The 19,709-nt window shown below is 38.8% G+C and overlaps 1 pseudogene across 1 annotated transcript; it reads right to left on the bottom strand.

Moving 5' to 3' along the window:
* Window positions 1–17,527: 17,527 nt before the first annotated feature.
* On the bottom strand, window positions 17,528–18,440 carry LOC309816518 (signal transducer CD24-like; annotated as a pseudogene). Its single transcript has one exon. The product of its transcript is annotated as a signal transducer CD24-like (transcript).
* Between the last annotated feature and the right edge of the window lie 1,269 nt (window positions 18,441–19,709).

The raw sequence follows: 19,709 nt of genomic DNA, 5'->3' as shown, positions 1-19,709 counted from the left end.
GCTCACAGAGCTGGAAGTGCTTGGAAATTTATGAACCACCTAGGTGGCCCTTGACCAGTGACTGACAAGAGCAGGAAATATAAACGAATGCCCAACCTCCTTTCCCTCAGGGGTGAATCAACTCTGAAGCTGCGGTTTGCCTTAAATTACACTCTTGCTTGTCACCTTCCACTTCCATGTCTTACTTCCTCTACTTCTGTTCTGGCTTATGTCAAACAACATCCTTAGGAATCACCTGCACATGAATCCTCATCTCAGGGTCTGCTTCTGGGGAACAACACTCAACTTAAGACAATCCATCTAAAGTAAATGTCATTATCTCCTTTTTTCTTTGATTTAGGAAACGTTTTCTTCCTTGTATAATGCATACACAATAGCCTAGGATGGAATATGTGTGAGACCATGCTGCTACTCTGATGGGAAGACCCCTTCATATGTAACTTTTAAAGGAGGCTAATTAATTAGTGCTAGAATAGCCATCCAAAATGCTATGGAGAAACAGAAGAGGAGAGAGGAATGCTGGCTGGGGTACTGGGGGACCTGAAGTGTCCTTAGAGGAGAGAGGACTGGAGTTGGGACTTTGAAAATAAGCAGAGTTCTGCAGGAAGAGAAGGTTAGAGAGGTTACTAGGCCCTAAGCAGGGGGGAAGGAGTGATCAGTGGGAATGTATTTGGAATTTGGTGACTGGAGCAAGGGGTACTGGAGGCTTATGATAAGAGGTGTGAGTGCAGGGAAAGAGTCTGGAACCATGTACCAAAGAAGTCAATAAAAGAGAAAGAAGATAGCAGGCCTGCCCCCATATCTGGAACACAACCATTAAGAGCATAAATATATGACTTTTAAAACTCAGTGACTTTAACTGATAGAAATAGTGGCCTATTTTATATCTAGGACAGATTTCTATAGGGAAAGCTTAAATGAGGGTGCATTCTTTTTCTCCTGCAATATCCTTTGCTTATATCTCTAGACCAGTTGCTACTCAAAGTGAAGTCTGACAACCAACAATGTCTGAATCACCTGGAAACTTGTTAGAAATGCAAATTTCAAGACCCCAGCCCAGATCTACTGAATCAGAATGGAGGAGAGGATGGGGGTGTGCAGTCAAGGAATCTGGTTTAAGAAGCTCTCCAGAGTATTCAGATGAGAACTAACATTTGAGAAGCATTTATCTACAGCAATGGTTGGCAAACTTTCTCTGTAATATACCAAACAGTAAATATTTTTGATTTTGTGGGCCATACTGTCTCTGTCACAAATACTCAACTCTGCCCTTGTAGCCTGAAAACAGCCATGGACAAAATGTAAAAAAATGGGCATGGCCATGTTCCAATAAATCTTTATTTACAAAAACAGGTAGCAGATGGGACTTGGCCTACATGTTTCTCATAGTTCTCCTGATCCAGCAGAATCTTTACTTATAATTCATCCCATAACTTCTAATGTCACACATTTCCCTAGGTATTTTGAATTCATTAGTGAACAGAACAGATGAAAATCTCTGACTTCATGAAGTATATATTCTAATGGGAGAAGACAATAAAAAATAACAAATTTTTAAAAATAAGTGAGTTGTCTCATAGCACAGGGAGATTAGCTCGGTGCTTTGTGTCCACCTAGAGGGGTGGGATAGAGAGGGTGGGAGGGAGACACAAGAGGGAGGAGATATGGGGATATATGTTTATGTATAGCTGATCCACTTTGTTATAGAGAGAAACTAACGCACCATTGTAAAACAATTATACTCCAATAAAGACGTTTTTAAAAAAAATAAGTGAGTTGTATAGTATTTCAGAAGGTTATAGATGCTTTAAAAATAGAACAGAGAGGATCAGGATTGCCATTTAAGGAGCAGGGTTGCACATTTTAATGATGCAGTCAGGATGGCCCTTACTGAAAATGTGACATTTGAGCAAAAACTGGAAGGAGGTGAGGAAGTTGGCCACGTGGATATCTGGGGTAAGGGTACTTCAGGTGTAAGGAACTGCCAGTGCAAAAGCCCTAAGTGGAGAGTGCCTGGCGTAAATAAGGAGTGGCAGGAGGCCATGCTGCCAGGAGAAGAGCAAGCAAGGGAGAGAAAAGTTAGACGTTAACAGGCCATTCGAAGGACTTTGGCTTTTACTCTGAGTGACAAGGGGAAATTTTGAAGGGTTTTTAAAAAAGTGACATTTATGTTTTGACAGGATCACTTTGGATGCTATGTTGAACATCCTGAGAAGAAGCAAGGAGACTAATTCTGAGGATAATACCACCGTCCAAGTGAGAGAAGATGGTGGCTCAGACCAGAGTGGTAGCCATGGGGGTGACGGGAAGTGATAAAATTCTGCATATATTTTAAGTGGGGACCTAAAAGGATTTCCTTACCAATAGAAAATGGAATTAAAAGAAAGACATGACTCCAATTTTGGGGACCTGAAGAAATAGAAGGATGGAGTTGCCATCAACTGAGGTGGAAAAGATTATGAGGGAAACGGGTTTTTGGAGGGAAGATCAGGAGTTTGGTTTTGGACATACCAAACCTGAGATGCCCATAAAACATCCAAATGGAGATGTCAAGTGGGCTGCTGGCTATTTCAGTCTCAAGAGCCAGTTTTGTCTGGAGAGGGGCAAATAAAGATGTTGGAGTCATGTCACTGAGGAAGGAAAATGATGGTATCTAGCTTACAAGTGGAAGGTTTGGGGGAGCTGGCCAGCTCATTTGTAATAATAGGAGGGAAGGGAGTATCAGGGTAGGTGGAGTGAGAGTTCTGCCAGTGCAAATCTGTGGAATATCTTCCATGGCTTCAGCTTTCTTAGTGAGTAGGAAGCAAGGTCATGAGCTGGCAGTGAGAATGGGTTGGAGGTGATGGAGGTTCTACAATGCTATAAGTATTTTCTTTCTGTCTCACTCTTGTATTTTGATTTTGTTTTTGATATCTTCCTTTATGCAGAAGTTTTTCATTTTTATGAAATCCTTTCTGTTGATAATTTCAGAAGTTCACTTTTGTTTAGGAAGTCTGTCTCTAGACAAAGATTATAAAATGATTCTCCTATATTTTCATCTGGCACTCTTAAAGATCATCTAGATCTTCTGGTTCCTCTGTAATTTAATTTTATGCATGAGATTTGGTAGAAACCTAACTCTTTTTGCTTTACCTGTATGAAAGCACTTTTTCATAACTTGGTTCCCAAATTTGTGCAAGGGACGTGGACAGCTGCATTTTAATGCAGGATTCTGATAGATGAAATTGGTTTGTTTTCTTCATAATTTAAATGAACAATCTTACTTCACAGTGAATATACGACAGGATTCTCTGGATGCTTGGCTGCTAGAAGGAGTGAGAGTGACCAGTCAGTTTGCAGAGTGAAGAGCAGTGCTGGCCAGGCCAGAGACCCCATTACTTCTTCTTCTCTGTCTGTCTGTCACATTGTGAAGCTCTGCTTACCTCGCCATCTGGAGAGCATGTTTGCTGGTGTTTCATAGGAAGAATGGTTCCTCTTGCAGTTTGCGAATGGACTCCCTGAAGCATATTTGTTCAGAATCAGCCAAGAGTTTCAAAGAACACTCCCTGGGAAGGATGACAGGCTAAGCCAGGGCCTGGGTGGGAATGAAGCACCTGATGCTCTACCCCCTCATCAATATGGACACCTGACTTTCCATCCCCCATTTGCTCTGATACAAATGAAAAGGTCCTTGCTACCCTTTAGCACCTAAGAGAGAAGAGGAGCACCTTCCAGATGTGAAGCCCACTTAACATATTGCAAATAAGTGTCCTTCACATCTGTAAAGGCGCCCCCTTCTTTCTTTGTTTTTTGTATATTTTAATCTCCTAATTAAACTGAAATCACCAAGGACAGATTAGTTCATCTCTTTCTTTAGTATTTCTCAAAACTATTTCCTCTCCACCCCTGTAGGCTGAGTGGCCCAAAGGAGGTAGGGGTAAAAAAGGCAAAAGTATTACCTACTCCACCAACATTTCTCTTGTGACTAAATTATTAGTGGGGAATGAGCACCTCTGATTTTACTGCATTGATGATATGGAATCCTTACAGAGAAAATTGGTACAACCTTTATGAATGGCAATTTAGTGGCAGGTATCAAAAGCCTTGGAAAGATACAAACACTTTGGCTCAGCAAGTCTTTTAAGAATTTATCTCAAGGGCTTCCCTGGTGGCACAGTGGTTGAGAGTCTGCCTGCCGATGCAGGGGACGCGGGTTCGTGCCCTGGTCTGGGAAGATCCCACATGCCGCGGAGTGGCTGGGCCTGTGAGCCACCGCCACTGAGCCTGCATGTCCAGAGCCTGTGCTCCACAATGGGAGAGGCCACAACGGTGAGAGGCCCGTGTACCACCAAAAAAAAAAAAAAAAAAAGAATTTATCTCAAGAAAATAATCATCAGGTTACATGAGTTACATGAGAAATGTAACTATAGGGATGTCCACTAGGGTTAAAAAATTAAAAAAGGAACTAACGTTAAAAACCTACATCCCAAAAGACTCCTATGGGAGTATAAAAATAAAGATGAGCATCAAGATTCCCTCTTGTGAGAGCACCAGGATGACAACTAACTGCTGAACAATCATCGACAGGAAGACACTGGAACTAACAAAAAAGATACTGCGCATCCAAAGACAAAGGAGAAGCCAAAATGAGATGGTAGGAGGGGCGCAATCACAATAAAATCAAATCCCATAACTGTTGGGTGGGTGACTCAGAAACTGGAGAACACATATACCACAGAAGTCCACCCACTGCAGTAAAGGTTCTGAGCCCCACATCAGGCTTCCCAACCTGTGGGTCTGGCAATGGGAGGACGAATTCCTAGAGAATCAGAGTTTGAAGGCTAGTGGGATTTGATTACGGGAATTTGACAGGACCGGGGGAAACAGAGACTCCACTCTTGGAGGGCACACAAAAAGTGGTGTGTCCATCAGGACACAGGGGAAGGAAGAGTGACCCTATAGGAGACTGAACCAGACCTACCTGCTAGTGTTGGAGGGTCTCGTGCAGAGAGAGGAGTGGCTGTGGCTCACTGTGAGGACAAGGACATTGGAAGCAGAAGTTGTTGGAAGTACTCCTTGGTGTGAGCCCTCCCAGAGTCTGCCATTAGCCCCACCAAAGAGCCCAGGTAGTCTCCAGTGTTGGGTTGCCTTAGGCCAAACAACCAACAGGGAGGGGACCCAGACCAGCTCATCAACAGACAAGTGGATTAAAGTTGTACTGAGCTCTGCCCTCCAGAGCAACACCCAGCTCTACCCACTACCAGTCCTTCCCATCAGGAAACTTGAACAAGCCTCTTAATAACCTAATCCACCAGGGGGCAGAGAGCAGAAGCAAGAGGAATTACAATCGTGCAGCCTGTGGAACAAAAACCACATTCACAGAAAGACAGACAAGATGAAAAGGCTGACAGCTATGTACCACATAAAAGAACAAGATAAAACACCAGAAAAACAACTAAATGAAGAGGAGATAGGCAACCTTCCAGGAAAATAATTCAGAATAATGATAGTGAAGATGATCCAGGAACCCGGAAAAAAAAAGCTGATTTCTTAGCAGAAACTCTGCAAGCAAGAAGGGAGAGGCATGACATATTTAAAATGATAAAAGGAAAGAACCTACAACCAAGATTACTCTACCCGACAAGGATCTCATTCAGATTTGATGGAGAAATTAAAACCTCTACAGAAAAGCAAAAGCTAAGAGAATTCAGCACCACCAAACCAGCTCTACAACAAATGCTAAAGGAACTTCTCTAAATAGGAAACACAAGAGAAGAAAAGTACCTACAAAAATAAACCTAAAACAATTAAGAAAATGGTAATGGGAACATACGTATCAATAATAACCTTAAACGTGAATGGATTAAATGCTCCAACCAAAAGACACAGGCTCACTGAATGGATAAAAAAACAAGACCCATCTATATGCTGTCTACAAGAGACCCACTTCAGACCTAAGGACACATACAGACTGAAAGTGAGGGGATGGAAAAAGATATTCCATGCAAATGGAAATCAAAAGAAAGCTGGAGTAGCAATACTCATATCAGATAAAATAGACTTTAAAATAAAGAATGTTACAAGAGACAAGGAAGGGCACTACATAATGATCAAGGGATTAATCTAAGAAGAAGATATAACAACTATAAATACATATGCACCCAGCATAGGAGCACTTCGATACATAAGGCAACTGCTAACAGCTATAAAAGAGGAAATCGACAGCAACACAATAAGAGTGGGGGACTTTAACACTGCACTCACACCAATGGACAGATCAACCAAAATGAAAATTAATAAGGAAACACAAGCTTTAAATGACACAATAGACCAGATAGATTTAATTGATATTTATAGGACATTTCATCCAAAAACAGCAGATTAAATTTTCTTCTCAGGTGCACATGGAACATTCTCCAGGATAGATAATATCTTGGGTCACAAACCAAGCCTCCATAAATTTAAGAAAATTGAACTCATATCAAACATCTATTCTGACCACAGCGCTATGATATTAGAAGTCAATTACACAGAAAAAAACATAAAAAACACAAAACACAAACACATGGAGGCTAAACAATACGTTACTAAACAACCAAGAGATCACTGAAGAAATAAAAGAGGAAATCAAAAAATACCTAGAGACAAATGACAGTGAAAACACGACCATCCAAAACCTATAGGATGCAGCAAAAGCAGTTCTAAGAGGAAAGTTTAAAGCAATACAAGCCTACCTCAAGAATCAAGAAAAATCTCAAATAAACAATTAACCTTACACTTAAAGGAACTAGAGAAAGAAGAATAAATGAACCCCAAAGTTAGTAGAAGGAAAGAAATCATAAAGATCAGAGCAGAAATAAATGAAATAGAAACAAAAAAAAACAATAGCAAAGATCAATAAAACTAAAAGCTGGCTCTTTCAGAAGATAAACAAAATTGATTAACCATTATCCAAACGCATCAAGAAAAGGAGGGAGGGCTTCCCTGGTGGTGCAGTGGTTGAGGGTCCGCCTTCCGATGCGGGGAACGCGGGTTCGTGCCCTGGTCCGGGAGAATCCCACGTGCCGCGGAGCGGCTGGGCCCGTGAGCCATGGCCGCTGAGCCTGTGCGTCCGGTCCGTGGCGGGAGAGGCCACGGCGGTGAGAGGCCCGTGTACCGCAGGGAAGGAAAGGAAAGAAAAAAAAAGAAAAAAAGAAAAGGAGGGAGAGGACTAAAATCAATAGAATTAGAAATGAAAAAGGAGGGGCTTCTCTGGTGGCGCAGTGGTTGGGAGTCCGCCTGCTGATGCGGGGGACGCGGGTTCGTGCCCCGGTCTGGGAGGATCCCGCGTGCCGCGGAGCGGCTGGGCCCATGAGCCATGGCCGCTGAGCCTGTGCGTCCGGAGCCTGTGCTCCGCAACGGGAGAGGCCGCAGCAGTGAGAGGCCCGCGTACCGCAAAAAAAAAAAAGAAATGAAAAAGGAGAGGTTACAACAGACACCGCAGAAATACAAAACATCCTAAGAGATTACTACAAGCAACTCTATGCCAATAAAATGGACAACCTGGAAGAAATGGACAAATTCTGAGAAAGGTATAACCTTCCAAGACTGAACCAGGAAGAAAGTGAAAATATGAGCAGACCAATCACAAGTAATGAAATTGAAACTGTGTTTAAAAATCTTCCAGCAGGGCTTCCATGGTGGCGCAGTGGTTGAGAGTCCGCCTGCCGATGCAGGGGACACGGGTTCATGCCCCTGTCTGGGAAGATCCCACATGCCATGGAGCAGCTAGGCCCGTGAGCCATGGCCACTGAGCCTGTGCTCCTCAACGGGAGAGGCCACAACAGTGAGAGGCCTGCGTACCGAAAAAAAAAAAATCTTCCAACAAAAGTCCAGGACGAGATGGCTTCACAGGTGAATTCTACCAAATATTTAGAGAAGAGCTAAATCCGTCCTTCTCAAGCTCTTCCAAAGAATTGCAGAGGAAGGAACACTCCCAAATGCACTCTACGTGGTCACCATCACCCTGATACCAAAACCAGAAAAAGATACTACAAAAAAAAAATTACAGACCAATATCACTGATGAATATAAATGCAAAAATCCTCAACAAAATACTAGTAAACAGAATCCAACAACACATTAAAAAGATCATAAACCATGATCAAGTGGGATTTATCCCAGGGATGCAAGGATTCTTCAATATACACAATTCAATCAATGTGATACACCATATCAACAAACTGAAAAATAAAAACCATATGGTCATCTCAATAGATGCAGAAAAAGCTTTTGACAAATATCAACACCAATTTATGATAAAAACTCTCCAGTATGTGGGCATAGAGGGAACCTACCTCAAAATAATAAAGGCCATATATGACAAACCCACAGCAAACATCATTCTCAATGGTGAAAAACTGAAAGCATTTCCTCTAAGATCAGGAACAAGACAAGGATGTCCACTCACACCACTATTACTCAAAATAATTTTGGAATTCCTAGCTACGGCAATCAGAGAAGAAAAAGAAATAAAAAGAATACAAATTAGAAAGGAAGAAGTAAAACTGTCACTGTTTGCAGATGACATGATACTATTCATAGAGAATCCTAAAGATGCCACCAGAAAACTACTAGAGCTAATCAATGATATTGGTAAAGTTGCAGGATACAAAATTAATGCACAGAAATCTCTGGCATTCCTGTACACTAATGATGAAAAATCTGAAAGAGAAATTAAGGAAACACTCCCATTTACCACTGCAACCAAAAGAATAAAATACCTAGGAATAAACCTACCTAGGGAGACAAAAGACCTGTATGCAGAAAACTATAAGACACTGATGAAAGAAATTAAAGATGACACCAACAGATGGAGAGGTATACCATGTTCTTGGATTGGAAGAATCAATATTGTGAAAATGACTATACTACCCAAAGCAATCTACAGATTCAATGTAATCCCTATCAAGTTACCAATGGTATTTTTTTTTACAGAAGTAGAGCAAAAAATCTTAAAATTTGTATGGAAACACAAAAGACCCTGAATAGCCAAAGCAGTCTTGAGGGAAAAAAACAGAGCTGGAGGAATCAGACTCCCTGAATTCAGACTATACTACAAAGCTACAGTAATCAAGACAATATGGTACTGGCACAAAAACAGAAATATAGATCAATGGAACAGGATAGAAACCCCAGAGATAAACCCACACACCTGTGGTCAACTAATCTCTGACAAAGGAGGCAAGGATATACAATGGAGAAAGGACAGGCTCTTCAATAAGTGGTGCAGGGAAAACTGGACAACTACATGTAAAAGAATGAAATTAGAACACTCCCTAACACCATACACAAAAATAAACTCAAGATGGATTAGAGACTTAAGTGTAAGACCAGACACTATAATACTCTTAGAGGAAAACATAGGGAGAACACCCTTTGACATAAATCACAGCAAAATCTTTTTTGACCCAGCTCCTAGAGTAATAGAAATAAAAACAAAAATAAACAAATGAGACCTAATGAAACTTAAAAGCTTTGCACAACAAAGGAAACCATAAACAAGATGAAAAGACAACCCTCAGAATGGGAGAAAATATTTGCAAACAAATCAACAGACAAAGGATTAATCCCCAAAATATATAAACATCTCCTGCAGCTCAATATTAAAAAAACAAACAACCCAATCCAAAAATGAGCAGAAGACCTAAATAGACATTTCGCCAAAGAAGACATGCAAATGACCAAGAAGCACATGAAAAGCTGCTCAACATCAGTAATTATTAGAGAAATGCAAATCAAAACAACAGTGAGTTCACCTCACACCAGTTAGAATGGGCATCATCAGAAAATCTGCAAACAACAGATGCTGGAGAGGGTGTGGAGAAAAGGGAAGCCTCTTGCACTGTTGATTTGAATGTAAATTGATACAGCCACTCTGGAGAACAGTATGGAGGTTCCTTAAAAAACTAAAAATAGAACTACCATATGATCCAGCAATCCTGCTACTGGTCATATACCCAGAGAAAACCATAATTCAAAAAGACACATGCACCCCAATATTCATTGCAGCACTATTTACAATAGCCAGGCCATGGAAGCAACATAAATGCCCATTGACAGATGAATGGATAAAGAAGATGTGGTACATATATACAATGGAATATTACTCAGCCATAAAAAGGAAAGAAATTGGGTCATTTGTAGAGACATGTATGAATCTAGAGACTGTCATACAGAGTGAAGCAAGTCAGAAAGAGAAAAACAAATCTCGTATATTAACACATATATGTGGAACCTAGAAAAATGGTACAGATGAACCGGTTTACAGGGCAGAAACTGAGACACAGCTGTAGAGAACAAACGTGTGGACACCAAGGGGGGAAGCGTCAGGTGGCTGGTGGTGTGACGAATAGGGAGATTGGGATTGACATATATACACTAATACGTATAAAATGGATAACTAATAAGAACATGCTGTATAAAAAAATAAATAAAAGAAAATTCAAATATTCAAAAATAGATAAATAAATAAAGTAATCTACTTTAAAAAAACAAAAAACTTACATACCTATACACATAAGCAGAAGAAATAAAACTTTAAAGGCATACACACAATAATGTTAACAGTGTCAGCTCAGGGTGGACTCATTTTAGTCCTCTTTTCTTTTATTAGTGTTTCCTAATGTTTATGTTAAAACTGATAACATGTTTTTTGTTATCTATAGACTTCTTTTTTAATCTCTAACTCTCATAAATCAAATTCTTCTGTTTATTCAATCTGATGATTCACTCCCAGACATTTATATTCTAACCACTTGATTGCCATCCATCCTGTACATTCAATCCACTAATATATGTTAACTACCTACTGCTAAGCTAGAAGCCCTTCTGGGGGCTGGGGGGGGGGCGGGCAGACATGATGTCCAAGCATGAATATGTGAGTGAGATCTGGCTGCTGTCCTTTACATACCCCCAGTCAGTCTGGAGATGGGCAGGTAAACTGTTAAATGCATACAGTGCAGTGATACATTGTATAAGGAAGGGGTGCCAAGAGTAGGGACACCTTCCCCTGTTTAATCTTTTAGCTCTGGCCATGTTAATAAATGCTAAACTGTGAAACTGAAAATAAAAGGTTTTTTTAAAAGGATGGAAAATAAAATATTAGGAAAAAACTAACCAAAAGAAGCTGATGTACAATATTAAAACCAGACAAATAAGGATAAAGTAAAAATAAAATGGATAATGTAAAAAGCTATTTTTTTAATAATAAAAGGAACAGTCTACCAAGAATATCCAATATTAAAACTTGTATAGACCTAAGAATCTAACTTTAAAATATAGAGAGAAAAATTAAAATAATTATCAGGAGATATTGAAAAACTTGCAACCCATGGAAAAATTTTTTTAACTTTTCGTTATGGAAGTTTTCAAACGGGCACACAAAATTAATGAGACATGTACAATGATCCACAAGTACCCATCACCTAGCTTCAAAAATTACTAACCCGTTGGCAGTCTAGTGTCATATCCACCCACCTATTTCCCCCACACTGGGATGGATCATTTTGAAGCAAAACTTAGATACATCATTCCATCTGGAAATATTTCAGTATGTGACTCTAAGAGTCAAGGAGTATTTAAAAAAACATAAGTATGACTTTAAATGCATATTACAGTGAAAGAAGCCTATCTGAAAAAGCTACATCCTATATGATTCCAAGTATACAACGTTCTGGACAAGGCATAACTATAGAGACATTTAAGATCAGTGGTTGCCACGCGAGTAGGTAGCAGGGAGAGAGGAATAGGCAGAGGATTTTTAGGGCAGTGAAACTACTCTATATGATATTATAATGATGGACATGAGTCAATATACATTTGTCCAAACACATAGAATGTACAACACCAAGAGTGAACCCTGAGATAAACTATGGACTTTGGGTGATTGTGCTGTGTCAATAAAGGTTCATCCATAGTGAAGTTGATACCATTCTGGTGAGTGATGTTGATCATGAAGGAAGCTATGCATGCATGAGGGCAGGGAGGTATATGGGAAATCTCTGTACCTTCCTCTCAATTTTGCTGTAAACTTAAAACTGCTCTTTAAAAAGTCTTTATATTAAAAAAAACAATTGTGAAACTATGATCCTACCTGCGATAGGCTCCCCAAACATGTCCGCATCCTAATTCACAGAACCTGTAAATATGTTACCTTATATGGCAAAATGGACTTTGCAGCTGTGATTAAATAAATGATTTTGCCATGAGGAGATTATCTAGATTATCCAGATGAGCCCAAGACAATCACGCAGGTCCTTATAAGAGGGAGAAGATGTAAGGAAGGAAGCAGAGGTCAGATAGAGAGAAATTTGCAGATGCTATGCTACAAGCTTTGAAGATGGAGGAGGTGCCCAGAAGCTGAGGGTAAGGAAAGCCTTCTCCCCTAGAACCTCCAGGAGTATGATCCTGTCAACAACTTGATTTTAGCCAAGCAAAACCTATTTCAGACTTCTGACCTCCAGAACTATAAGTAAATAAATTTGTGTTGTTTTAAGCCATTATGTTTGTGGTAAGTTGCTCCTGCCACAGTAGGACAGTAATACAATACCTAAAATAATTTAAAAAATAAGGAACAGAGGTGGCCCTGAGTAGTAAAAGACAAACTTTGCCATAGGGTCTACAGGTGGAGAATTACAGAAGAAAGAGGCAAGTTCCCAACAGCTACAGGAGACTTCCATGTTCAGACCAACTACATAAGCTGGGAACTGCCCATAAATGGGCAAAGTGCTTTTCAATATCTAAGTAGAAAATGTTTAGACCATGTATAGACCCAAGCACTCTGTTACATTCCTTATATGCAGTCACTCATTTAAATTTAATAGAGTTTACAAAATGGATCAAAGACCTAAATGTAAGCCTGAACACTATAAAACGCTTAGAGGAAAACATAGGCAGAACACTCTTTGACATAACTCACAGCAATATCTTTTTGATCCACCTCCTAGAGTAATGAAGATAAAAACAAAAATAAATAAATGGCACCTAATCAAACTTACAAGCTTTACACAGCAAAGGAAACCATAAACAAAATGAAAAGACAACCCACAAAATGGGAGAAAATATTTGCAAATGAAGTGACTGACAAGGAATTAATCTCCAAAATATACAAACAGCTCATGCAGCTCTATGTCAATAAAACAAACAACACAATCACAAAATGGGCAGAAGACCTAAATAGACATTCTTCCAAAGAAGACATACAGGGCTTCCTAGGTGGTGCAGTGGTTGAGAGTCCGCCTGCCGATGCAGGGGACGCAGGTTCTTGCCCCGGTCCGGGAGGATCCCACATGCCGTGGAGCGGCTAGGCCCGTGAGCCATGGCCTCTGAGCCTGCGTGTCCAGAGCCTGTGCTCCTCAACAGCAGAGGCCACAACAGTGAGAGGCCCATGTGCTGCAAAAAGAAAAAAAAAACAAAAACATACAGATGGCTAAAAGCACATGAAAAGATGCTCAATATCACTAATTATTAGAGAAATGAAAATCAAATCTACAATGAGGTACTGCCTCACACCGGTCAGAATGGCCATCATCAAAAAGTCTACAAGCAATAAATACTGGAGAGGCTGTGGAGAAAAGGGAACCCTCCTACACTGTTGCTGGGAATGTAAACTGGTGCAGCCACTATGGAAAACAGTATGGAGGTTCCTTAACAAACTAAAAATAGACATAACATATGATCCAGCAATCCCACTCCTGGACATATATCTGGAGAAAAGCATAATTCAAAAAGATACATGCACCCCAATGTTCATTGCAGCATTATTTACAATAACAAGGACATGGAAGCAACCTAAATGTCCATTGACAGATGAATGGATAAAGAAGATGTGGTATATATATATATACAATGGAATATTACTCATTCATAAAAAGGAACAAAATTGGATCATTTGTAGAGACATGGATGGACCTAGAGATTATCATACTAAGTGAAGTAAGTCAGATGAAGACAAATATCATATAATATTACTCATATGTGGAATATAAGTTTTAAAAATGATACAAATGAACCTATTTATAAAACAGAAACAGACTTATAGATATTGAAAACAAACTTATGGTTACTAAAGGGGAAATGTCGGGGGATGGATAAATCAGGAGTCGGGATGAACACACACACACTACTATATATAAGATAGATAGCCAACAAGGACCTACTGTATAGCACAGGGAACTCTACTCAATATTCTGTGATAAACTATATGAGAAAAGAATCTAAAAGAGAATGAATATAAACTATATGAGAAAAGAATCTAAAAAAGAATGAATATATGTGTATGTATAACTGAATCACTTTGCTATACACCTGAAACTAACACAACACTGTAAATCAACTACACTCCAATAACAAGTTTGTAAAAATAAATAAATTTAATATGTTTAATCAGAAAATCCATTTTACAGATGAGAAAACTAAAGTTTCTCTACAGAAGGAGTTGCTAAACTATAGCCAGAGGGCCAAATCTGGGCCTGCACATATTTGTCTCAATAAAGTTTTATTGGAATACAGCCACACCCATTCATTGACATATTGTCTGTGGCTGCTTTATCAGAGAATGTATAGCCCACAAAACCTAAAATATGTACCTCCTGTCCTACAGAAAAAGGTGCAGGCCCTTGTTCTAGGTCTATCCTGTCCAATATGGTAGCCATTAGCCACTTGTGTCTTTTAAGCACTTGAAATGTGGCTAGTGCAACTGAGGAACTGAAACTTTAATTTAATTTAATTTAAATTCATTTAAATTTAAAAACTGATACTATATTCAGTTATTAGAAACCTTTAAGTAACTTTGGAACAACTTTTTCAACTGTAAGTTTTATGAACTCTAAAGACAGATGAAACATTGCCAATTAAAGTTGAGCTTCCAAATTTAAATGTGCAATAAATGTAAAATACACACTGGATCTCAGAGACATGAATAGAAACAAACAATGTAAAATATCTCAGTAATATATTTTTTTAGATTGTTATTGGAGTATAGTTGATTTACAATGTGTTAGTTTCAGGTGTACAGCAAAGTGAATCAGTTATGCATATACATATATCCACTCTTTTTTAGATTCTTTTCCCATATAGGCTATTTCAGAGTACTGAGTAGAGTCCCCTGTGCTATTCACTTGGTCCTTATTAGTTATCTATTTTATATATACTACTATATACAGAACATATAAAGATATTTTATATATAGTATATATAGAGAGAGATTGGAAGCTCAGTCTTCCAAATTATCCCTAACCCCCTTACCCCTTGGTAACCATAAGTCTGTTTTCTACATCTATAACTCTATTTCTGTTTTGTAGATAAGTTCATTTGTAGTCTTTTTTTTAGATTCCACATATAAGCAATATCATATGGTATTTGTCTTTCTCTGTCTGGCTTACTTCACTCAGTATAACAGTCTCCAGGGAACTTCCCTGGTGGCACAATGGTTAAGAATCCGCCTGCCAATGCAGGGGACACGGGTTCAATCCTTGGTCCAGGATGATCCCACATGCCATGGAGCAACTAAGCCCATGCGCCACAATTACTGAGCCTGTGCTCCAGAGCCCATGAGCCACAACTACTGAGCCCATGTGCCACAACTACTGAAGCCCACGCTCCTAAAGCCCAAGCTCTGCAGCAAGAGAAACCATTGCAATGAGAAGCCCACACACCACAACAAAGAGTAGCCCCTGCTCAATGCAACTAGAGAAAGCCCGTGTGCAGCAACGAAGACCCAACACAACCAAAGAAGTAAATAAAAGTAAAATTAAAAAAAACAAAAACAGTCTCCAGGTCCATCCATGTTGCTGCAATGGCATTATTTTGTTCTTTTTTATGACAGAGTAATATTCCACTGTATATATGTACCACATCTTCTTTATCCATTCCTCTGTTGATGGAAACCTAGGTTGCTTCCATGTCCTGGTTATTGTAAATAATGCTGCAATGAACATTGGGGTGCATGTATCTTTTTGAATTATGCTTTTCTCCAGATATATGCCTAAGAGTGGGATTGCTGGATCATATGTTATCTCTATTTTTAGTTTGTTAAGGAACCTCCATACTGTTTTCCATAGTGGCTGCACCAGTTTACATTCCCAGCAACAGTGTAGGAGGGTTCCCTTTTCTCCACAGCCTCTCCAGTATTTATTGTTTGTAGACTTTTTGATTATGGCCATTCTGACCGGTGTGAGGTGATACCTCATTGTAGATTTGATTTTCATTTCTCTAATAATTAGTGATATTGAGCATCTTTTCATGTGCTTTTAGCCACCTGTATGTCTTCTTTGGAGAAATGTCTATTTAGATCTTCCACCCATTTTCTGAGTGGGTTGTTTGTTCTTTTTTTGATAGTGCACTGCATGAGCTGATTGTATATTTTGGAGATTAATCTCTTGTAGGTCGCTTTGTTTGTGAATATTTTCTCCCATTCTGAGGGTTGTCTTTTGGTTTGTTTATGGTTTCCTTTGCTGTGCAAAAGCTTTTAAGTTTAATTAGGTCCCATCTGTTTATTTTTGTTTTTATTTTCATTACTCTAGGAGATGGCTCAAAGAAGATATTGCTGTGAGTTATGTCAAAGAGTGTTCTGCCTATGTTTTCCTCTAAGAGTTTTATAGTATCTAGTCTTACATTTAGATCTTTAATTCATTTTGTTTTTGTTTTTGTTTTTTGTTTTTTTGCTCTTTCAGCCATCTTTTTATTTACAGTTTGTGTTTAATGCAAATCAATTCCATAACAAGAGAAGTTACTATGAATCAAAGCATAAATACACAAACACAATATACAATCCAAAATAGATGTACAGCATTCAGGTATGAAACAAAAGAGAATGTTCATTCACACACACAGTAGCTTGAGATCTGTTGGATATGGTTGTTCCAGTGTAGATTTCTAAAGATGGAAAAAAAATGACTGGTTATCAAGACTACTGTGGCCATATTAGATTTCGGAACATCTAAGCATCAGTGTGTGACCATGCGAACAAAAGACTTTAGGGAGTGTCTATTTTTAAAAAGGTTTCTGTGCATCAAGGCAGTTGTAAAAAGATTTACTTTCCAAAATCAATCCCATTTTAGGCTTAGGACCAGGTTCTAACTATCTAAAAATATTGAATGATGGCATAAAGTGTTCCAAATGTGGCTATTCTGATTCAGTTTAAAAAGAAGTATTTACAGAAAAGAGTACAAAAGTTTTTCTGAATTAATGTAAGCAAGCTTCCAGTCTTCCCTTGCCAAATATATTTGATTTATAGTTTAGCTCCTTCACATATTTGCCTTTTTAATTTCAAGATTTGTCAATCTTACCTTCAAAACAGATCATTTTTTAAACTGTAAAAAGTATTTGACATATGCAGAAATAAAAAGCATTTTGAAATTAGTTGAGATCAATGTAATTCTACTCTTTGTTATCTGTTTAGCTAAATGAATCTACTGCTCTTTTTGAATAAGAATAGTTGATAAATATATAAGCAAAATGTACTCATTATGCTTGGATTTGGGGTAGATTCCAATCCATCATTGCCCTGGTACATATCAATGACTATATAAAAATTCAAATGCAATGTCAAACCCAAACCCCAAGGGAAAGAAAGAGTTCAGTTCCCAAGAGAACAGCGATAGTTTAACATAAAATTTTCTCTAGAGTACATCAACATTAAATTAGTACTGCTGAAACAACACATTGAGGATTTACAGTAACACCTGGAAGTTCCTTCTAATGTACATATAAATAGAATCACAGAAGCTTTGTTTTACCTCATTGTTTTATGGCCTTATAAATTTAATGAACAAATGAAAACTGAATCTCTGTTCCACATCCCATTCTTTATCTCTAGGTAAGATAAAATCTATTTTCACTTTCAAGGTAGAGTTTTATGTGTCCATACTTCTTAAGCCACATTTAAGGAAATCATCTCTTAACTAATTTTGGATGTTGTCTCTCTTCATCTTGTACAGGAAACTCCAGCAGATTTAATATTGGCATTCATCATCTAGTCAAACCCTTCACATGCTCTTCAAACCAATCAAATTTGGGATCCTCAGCAGTTTCTGTCAATAAAATAAGGTGTGGAACTAGCAGATTCATTCAATGAAGACCTGTTTTTTTTTTTTTTTTTTTCCCTTGTCACACTGGATGTCTGGATGCCATCTGAATTGGGTTTAGAGGATGGGAAGTATAGATGTTTCTTGGCCTGAGTCTCTTAACAGTAGAGATGTAGAAGGGAGACCGAGATCACCAAGAGACTGGCTGTTGACTGCAGAGCACCGCCACTTGCCTTGGTGGTGGCATTCGCTGGATTGGGGGCAGCTGAGGTATGCTGGGAGGAATTACTTGAAGGCGTTACAACAGTTGTTTGATTTGAATAAATCTGCGTAGGTAAAGAGCAGTGCCAGAAGCAGCAGCCCCAGTCCAAGCCTGGCCACCATCGCTCTGCCCATGTCCGCTCCGTCGGTGTGTAGCGCGTCTCACTGGATGTGGGGTGCGTGAAAGATCGCTGGCTCCGGGCGGGCGCAGGCAAGGTCGATCTTTAATTCATTTTGAGTTTATTTTTGTGTATGGCGTTAGGGAGTGTTCTAATTTCATTCTTTTACATGTAGCTGTCCAGTTTTCTCAGCACCATTTACTGAAGAGACTCTTTTCTCCATTGCATATTCTTGCCTCCTTTGTCATAGATTAGGTGACCATAGTTGTGTGGTTTTATCTCTGGACTTTCTGTCCTGTTACATTGATCTATATTTCTGTTTTTGTGCCAGTACCATACTGTTTTGATGACTGTAGCTTTGTAGTATAGTCTGAAATCAGGGAGCTTGATTCCTCCAGCTCCATTTTTCTTTCTGTAGATTCTTTGGCTATTCATGGTCTTTTGTGTTTCCATACTAATTGTAAATTTTTTTGTGCTAATTCTGTGGGAAATGCCACTGGTAATTTGCATTGTATCTGTAGATTGCTTTGGGTAGTATAGTCATTTTCACAATGTTGATTCTTCCAGTCCAAGAACATGGTATATCTCTCCATCTGTTTGTATCATCTAATTTCTTTCATCAGTATCTTATAGTTTTCTGAGTACAGGTCTTTTGCCTCCTTATTCTTTTTTGTTGCAATGGTGAATGGGATTGTTTCTTTAATTTCTCTTTCTGATCTTTCATTGTTAGTGTATAGGAAAGCAAGAGACTTCTGTGTATTAATTTTGTATCCTGCAACTTTACCAGATTCATTGATGAGCTCTAGTAGATTTCCAGTAGCATGTTTAGGATTTGCTATGTACAGTATCATGTCATCTGCAAACAGTGACAGTTTTACTTGTTTTCCAGTTTAGATTCCTTTCATTTCTTTTTCTTCTCTGATTGCTATGACTGGGACTTCCAAAACTTTGTTGAATAATAGTGGCAAGAGTGGACATCCTTGTTTTTTTCCTGTTCTTAGAGGAAATGCTTTCAGTTTTTCACCATTGAGAATGGTGTTTGCTGTTGGTTTGTCATATATGGTCTTTATTATGTTGAGGTAGTTTCCCTCTATGCCCACTTTCTGGAGAGTTTTTTTTAAAATCATATATGGGTGAGGAATTTTGTCCAAAAGTTTTTCTGCATCTATTGAGATGTTCATATGGTTTTTATTCTTCAATTTTTTGATGTGGTGTATCACACTGATTCATTTGAGGATGTTGAAAAATCCTTGCATCCCTGGGATAAATCCCACTTGATCATGGT

Source organism: Mesoplodon mirus, assembly GCF_964341445.2.
Source record: "Mesoplodon mirus genome assembly, chromosome: 15".
Taxonomy (NCBI): domain Eukaryota; kingdom Metazoa; phylum Chordata; class Mammalia; order Artiodactyla; family Ziphiidae; genus Mesoplodon; species Mesoplodon mirus.
This window is presented reverse-complemented; position numbering and strand designations above follow the sequence as displayed.